This window comes from Rhinatrema bivittatum, chromosome 11 (genome assembly GCF_901001135.1).
Source record: "Rhinatrema bivittatum chromosome 11, aRhiBiv1.1, whole genome shotgun sequence".
In the NCBI taxonomy this organism is placed as follows: Eukaryota; Metazoa; Chordata; class Amphibia; order Gymnophiona; family Rhinatrematidae; genus Rhinatrema; species Rhinatrema bivittatum.
In genome coordinates, this window is record NC_042625.1 from 19,804,093 (window position 1) to 19,810,681 (window position 6,589).

General features: G+C 43.4%; 1 protein-coding gene across 3 annotated transcripts in view; it reads right to left on the reverse strand.

Moving 5' to 3' along the window:
* Positions 1-6,270, reverse strand: part of KIAA1671 (KIAA1671 ortholog) — a 471,755-nt gene extending 465,485 nt beyond the window's left edge. For all 3 annotated transcript variants that reach the window (XM_029619185.1, XM_029619186.1, XM_029619184.1), the window contains exon 1: positions 6,106-6,270. The gene's annotated coding sequence lies outside the window, so the exon portion shown is untranslated. The remainder of the gene's footprint in view (positions 1-6,105) is intronic.
* Between the last annotated feature and the right edge of the window lie 319 nt (positions 6,271-6,589).

Sequence of the window (6,589 nt, forward strand, 5' to 3'; positions counted from 1 at the left end):
ATAATGCCTCTGTATCGCTCCATGGTGAGACTGCATCTTGAATACTGTGTGCAATTCTGGTCACCACTTCTTAAATGATAAGTGGCATGGAACGGCTGCCCTATGAGGTAAGGCTAAGGAAGTTAGGTCTGTTCAGGTTGGAGAAGAGACGACTGAGGGAGGATATGATAGAGGTCTACAAAATCATAAAAGGACTTGAACAAGTTAATGTAAATCAGTTATTTACTCTCTCAGATAATAGAATGACTAGTGGGCACTCCATGAAGTTAGCAAGTAGCTCATTTAAAACAAATCGAAGAAATTCTTTCAGTCAGCCCAGATTTAAGCTCTGAATTCATTGCCAAAGGGTGTGGTTACAGCAGTTAGTATAACTGGGTTTAAAAAAGGTTTGGATAAGTTCCTAAGAGGAATAATCCATAAACTGCTATTAATTAATAAACAATAGCAGCTTGAGATTTAATATTTGGGTACTTGCGACTTGGATTGGCCACTGTTAGAGACAGGATATGGGGTTTGATGGACCCTTGGTCTAACCCAGTATGGCAATTCTCATGTTCTTAATAATACCACCTTAACATTTCTTTTCAATAAAAACAGTTTACAGCAGCAGTGATATCCTATGCATTTGGCATGAGTCTGGGCACTTGAAATCCACCTTGTTAATGAGGGTACACAAATGCATATCACATCTGTTGACTGTATTCCTGTGATAGAAGGGGGTACAACATACACATCATATTATTTATGTGCCTACAAGCTATCAAGCTTTCTAAAATTTTGCTTTGATGGAGCACTAACTACCAAATATGAACGGCAAAGTATTTTACTTATAAAGTGCACAGATCATTTATGAAAATATCTTCTAAATACAAATTTCAGCTTTGCTTTCCAAGTTTTGGGCTCATCCTGTAACACAATTTAACCATCTGCCACTTAGCAGATAAAAAGTAGCTTTGCCCAGCCTTGCTCCATAATTACAATGTTGCTATGTTTTTTTATCCTAATGTAAAAGTCAGCTCCTTTATAGCCAACATCAAAAAAATCCTCTTTATTACTTATCAAGATGACTAAAATTAGAATCTAACTTCAGGTCATAATTTTGAACTGATGTGGGATATTTTAGTCAGATTATCTTTGTTGAATACTCATCTGCTATCACATACATACTAGTCTGACAAGCAGCATATATAATTGAGAACAAAAACACCCATTTGCATAAACAAACATATGATAATTATTCTAAATATTAGTTGCTACAGAAAAATAGTCAAATTATTTTCCCTGTTATGAGAACACATACCAAAAATTTCCCATGAGGACTTTCGCAAATAAGTCATTTATGACTGACCTGTGATCAGATTTAACATGGCCTTTAAAATTAAATCATCAGTTGAGATCTTGTCACTCTAAAGATAACATAGCCCTGTTCAGACTTCATGCCACTGTGATATGCAGAATTAAACATAGCAGATTTAGTAGGTGCCAGCCACGCAGGAAACTTTAAAGCAGCAATCCACATGAATTTGTTATTTTAATTAGCTGAGACAGTCAGAAATTATGTATAATGTTATCACACATGTACTTCAAAACAAACTGAAATGTTTATGTTTATGTTAAGACACACATTGGAAAAGATACATAATGTATGTTTTCTTTTTTGTCAGGCATAAGGCTTCACCAAGAAGAGTGCTTTGTATGAAATGAAGTTATACAAAAAACATTCTTGCAGTGGTTCCCAACCTATGGTCTGCAGACCCTTAGGGATCCATCAGACCATAAAAGAGAAGCTATGCAAGGTGTGTGAGGAGAAGAGAAAGCCTGAGTCACCAAAAAAAAAAAAAAAGAGAAACCTGACAGGCTGCTGCGGTCACCATCCTATAGTCACCAGCTCACCCCAGCCCACCAGCAGCCAAAAACTAAAGGAGGCCGCAGAGCTACCAGCGCATCCCCATCCCACCGGTAGCGCGAGTGAGGAAGCAGCCATGGGACCCACCCCCTCCTCTGTACACTGCAGGAAAAATAGAGAGAAAGCATGCATGTATGAGAGATTGCTACGTGTGTGTAAGAGAGAAAGTACACACATGTGCATATGAAAGAAGGGAAAGGCGCAGTGACTAAGAGAGAGGGAAGGCATGTGTAAGAGCATGTGAACATGTGAATGAGTGTGCATGATTGTGAATGTGTGTATGCGTGAAAGGCATGTGTGCAAACATGTAAGAGGCATATGTATGAACGTGTGTAAGAGTGCTTGTGTGAACGTATGAGCGCACCTGAGTATAAGAACATGTATGAAAAAGTATCTGTGAACATGCGTGCAAACGTGTGCATAAGAGCTCACGCACTTGTGTATGTAAATGTATATCTATAAGACACGTGCGTGTAAACGTATATGTATAAGACAGTGCACACACGTGCGTATAAACGTGTATGAGAGGCAACATGAGCAAGAGAGAAAATTGTGTGCGAGAGAGAGAGAAAGCATTTGTGTGTGAGAATGAATATGTGCATGTGTATGCGTACGAGAGAGAGGAGAAAGTTTCTGCACCTCCCCCCACCCCTATTAATCCACAGCAATCTCAGGGTGACTGGAAATCAAGAGTTGCCAGGAATGGAGAGTGGGGAACTTGAAAATCCTTATTAGTTTCAGATTTTGGCTATTTGATGTGTCTATTTTGAAATATTTTATTGGCATTTGAGAAATTAAATAATTTATGAGTTTTTAATTTATGAGTATTTAATTATCAGTTTTGAAATGTTCTTTTTATTAGTATGGTTTTACTCTATTATTTTTAATTTTATAATTGTATTGTTTGATGTTTTCATTGTGCATTTGTCCTGGTTTGGGGAGCTGAATCCCGAATGAGTTTTTCCCAAAATTTCAGGAAAAATTTGTTTTCGGGTTAGTGCGCGCTAAACCGAAATTCGGGTTCTCCCGAATTTAAATGGCCCGAATCGTGGCAAATACAAAATTTCCCAAGGCGGGCAGAAAAAGCCCAAACCAAAAGGTTCAGGCTTCGCACATCTCTAATGTTTTATGAGGAATGGCAATGTTTCTGGATTTCCATTGTTGCACTGCAAACAGTCTGGTTTCTTGCGGTTTCCAGTTCAGTTTTTATCTGCACATTTGTATTTATTCTGTATTTGGCAATGATCTGTCTGTGTTCCTCATGTAGACTTAGGTGAGGAATTCTGCTAACATGTAGTTTCTGTATAGGGATCTATAGCAGCCTAACATGCTCTGTTTTCCTAATAGGAGACCTATTGGTGTTATAAGATCTGGGGCAGTATCTGCAGTGTTGTATTTTCATAGGTAGGGTTATTACTTTTTCAGTCTGGCAGTTTGGGTAGGATGCTGCAGGTTTCCTAGAGGTTCTGAGTACTTTTTTTGCAAGATTTGGTATTAAACAATGTTCCTGGTAAGGGATGGATTTTGTGTTGTTACTGAGGTCACATCAAAATTTGCATATTATTCTTTTATGATGAGTGTGAAGGGGAAACATCCTTGTCCTGCACTGCACCCTTTGTTAGGAAAGTTTCTATGATTGCAGGGTATTGCAGAAATTGAGGTGCATGTTTTATATTGATTCTGTCCGACTCCTATCTATAACAGAAGAATTTTGATTAATACTCGAATAATTGTAGTTGTACTTTTACTAGATGGTTAAAACAGGCCAGGGGTTTCTTTATTTCTTAGAAGGTTCTTCTATCTAGAGATGCCACTGGCAGGCATGTTTAGCACCTTGAGATAATGGTGCAAAAGGTTTGTGACGGTGTCTCTTGTTTTATGAGCGGGGGTCTCCTCTCTCTGCATGTATGGAATCTGGTATCAGGCAAGTGTGGTGAGAGCAAATGGACCCCTGCCAACATTGAACTAACAGGGTGGTTTCCCTGTCACAGGTGATTTTCTTAAAAAACAAAATACATAAATCAAATGGGGAGAGGTGGGAGTTGGGGAGAAAAATATGTGCATCAACCCTCCTCCAACTTCTCCCTTTTAGTGATGTGGGCTTATCTCAAACATCCATCCCCTCCACTCTCCCTCTCCCCTGCCCGTCCATCCCCACCACTCTCCCTCTCCCCTGCCCGTCCATCCCCACCACTCTCCCTCTCCCCTGCCGGACCATCCCCACCACTCTCCCTCTCCCCTGCCCCTCCTCTGCCAGTCCATCCCCACCACTCTCCCTCTCCCCTGCCCCTCCTCTGTCGGACCATCCCACCACTCTCCCTCTCCCCTGCCCCTCCTCTGCCAGACCATCCCCACCACTTTCCCTCTCCCCTGCCCCTCCTCTGCCGGACCATCCCCACCACTCTCCCTCTCCCCTGCCCCTCCTCTGCCGGACCATCCCCACCACTCTCCCTCTCCCCTGCCCCTCCTCTGCCGGTCCATCCCCACCACTCTCCCTCTCCCCTGCCCCTCCTCTGCCGGTCCATCCCCACCACTCTCCCTCTCCCCTGCCCCTCCTCTGCCAGTCCATCCCCACCACTCTCCCTCTCCCTCCTCCAACCCATCCACACCACTTTCTCTCTCGCCCCTCCACCAGTTTATCCCCACCAGTTTGACTCTCTCCCCCCCTACCAGTCCATCCTCATCAGCTTGTCTTTCTTTCTTTCCACTAGTCTATTTCCAGTTTTCTCTCTACACTAATCCATTTCCACCAGTTGATCCCAGCTAATCTCTCTCTCCCTCCATCAGTCCAACTCTGTCAATGTTTCTCTCACTCTCTCTCTCCCTCCAACAGTCACTCCAGATTCAGAGAGATCCAGCTGCGTGGCTACCTGTAGTTACACTACATAAATTACTACGAGTACATTCTTGCCCATTTACTGCTGGGCTTTGCAATTATACTTTTCATTTATTATCAGTAAGCATTATTTAATACATTTTATATATTGTGAATCAGTCTGGTGGGCCTATAAGTGCTTCTTTTGCTAGTACATTAATAACCTCTATATAGGACATATAACTGCAAGTAAAAATGAAAAAGAAGCATGTGGGGATCCATGAAAATTTTGAGGTTGAAAAGGAGTCCTTGTTCCCAAAAAGGTCAGGAACCCCTCCTTTAAAGAATCTATCCTACAATATAGCTCTTCTCAGATAGATTCCCAACGCCTTTTCACCTAAGAAGTCTGGCTCTTTGTCTGGGCCTACATACAATTTAATAGGAAATAACTAAGATTCCTCAATAGCTAATTTTTGTTATTATATTTCAAGGGATTAATCCCTAATCCCTTCAAAGAGATTGGTTTATTCCCACTGAAACACAGAGCAGATGGAAACCATAAAACATTCAAAATACAAATAAAATAATTGAAACCACCTTGTTCTGGAAGACTAGGCATCTAACATTTCACATAATTTATGGCTGTTATACATGAAAACATTAAGAAATAACACAGTATTATCAATATCTCATTAATCTAATATGTACAAATCATACAATGACGTTTATTGCCTTGTAAAGGCAGCTCAGACCCTCTCCGCTACACTACTGAAGCACAGTGGAATCCACCCTTTAAAAAGTGAATGTTAAAAAAGTAAAAATAATAATAATAATAATAATTGATAGTTTCAAATGACCAGGTAGACGAGAAAGCTGAAAAGAGGAGAAAAAGCCACACAGAAACGTTGACAGACAGGGAGTTCCTATTTTACATGTCACTTTTAAAAGTAGTTTTAAAAAGAACTCAAATGCAAAAATATATATTTATAGATAGATTATTCCTCTGGGAAAAGCTCACCTAAAAAAGTAAGAAGAAGAAATGTGAAGTACCCAACAAGTTGCATGAAGCAGCCCCGGAAAACGCACTTTTACTCCATTTGTCACCATTATGGACCAGCATTTGCTAAAGGGAAGGAGCTCCGGCTTCCTCAGCAGTTTGCTTTCAGAGGGGAAGCGCAGGGGGGGTTTGGGGGGCAGCTGTGGCGACTCCCCGGAGGGTACAGAGAGGAGGGACTCCAGGGCACGCAAGCTACAGAGAGAGCCGGGGGGGGAGAGGCACCGGGACAACCTCTGTCTACCCCCGGGGCACAGAAACAACTTCAACCACTAAAGAGGGGAGTGGGGGGGGGGGGGCGGACTCCCCAGCACCAACGCCTCGTCTTACCCGCACGCCTGCGGCTCCCCTTTCCTTCTCGCTTCAGCCGCAGAGGTCACTCCCGCCCCATGTTTTCACTTCAGCCGCTTCCTGCCGCGGGTCCTCTTCTCCATGTCCCACCTGCGTGTCTGTCTGTCCGCCCTTCCTCTGCCCGCGCAACCCAGCCTGCTGCCACTGCTAAGGTGAAGCCCCGCCCCCCCCCCCTTACTTTACCTCCCTGCGCGAGCCGCGGATCAGGCTGCCGAGCTGGAGGGGAGGGAGCTGCGGGGGGAATCAACCTAACCTGCTGGGTTTGGGAATTGTAGAATCAGGGAGGTGGGAAGGGGATAGGGAGGGACGCGCCTTGGTTGGCATGGCAACCGGCCGCGGCCCAAAAGGGAGGGAACAGCTCTGGAGGTTCGCACCGGGCGGCTGCAGCCACCCCGAGGACAGGGCTGGGAAGGGCAGGGAGAGGAAGGGTCACGGAAGGGCGCAGCTCTTAGCATTAGTTTAC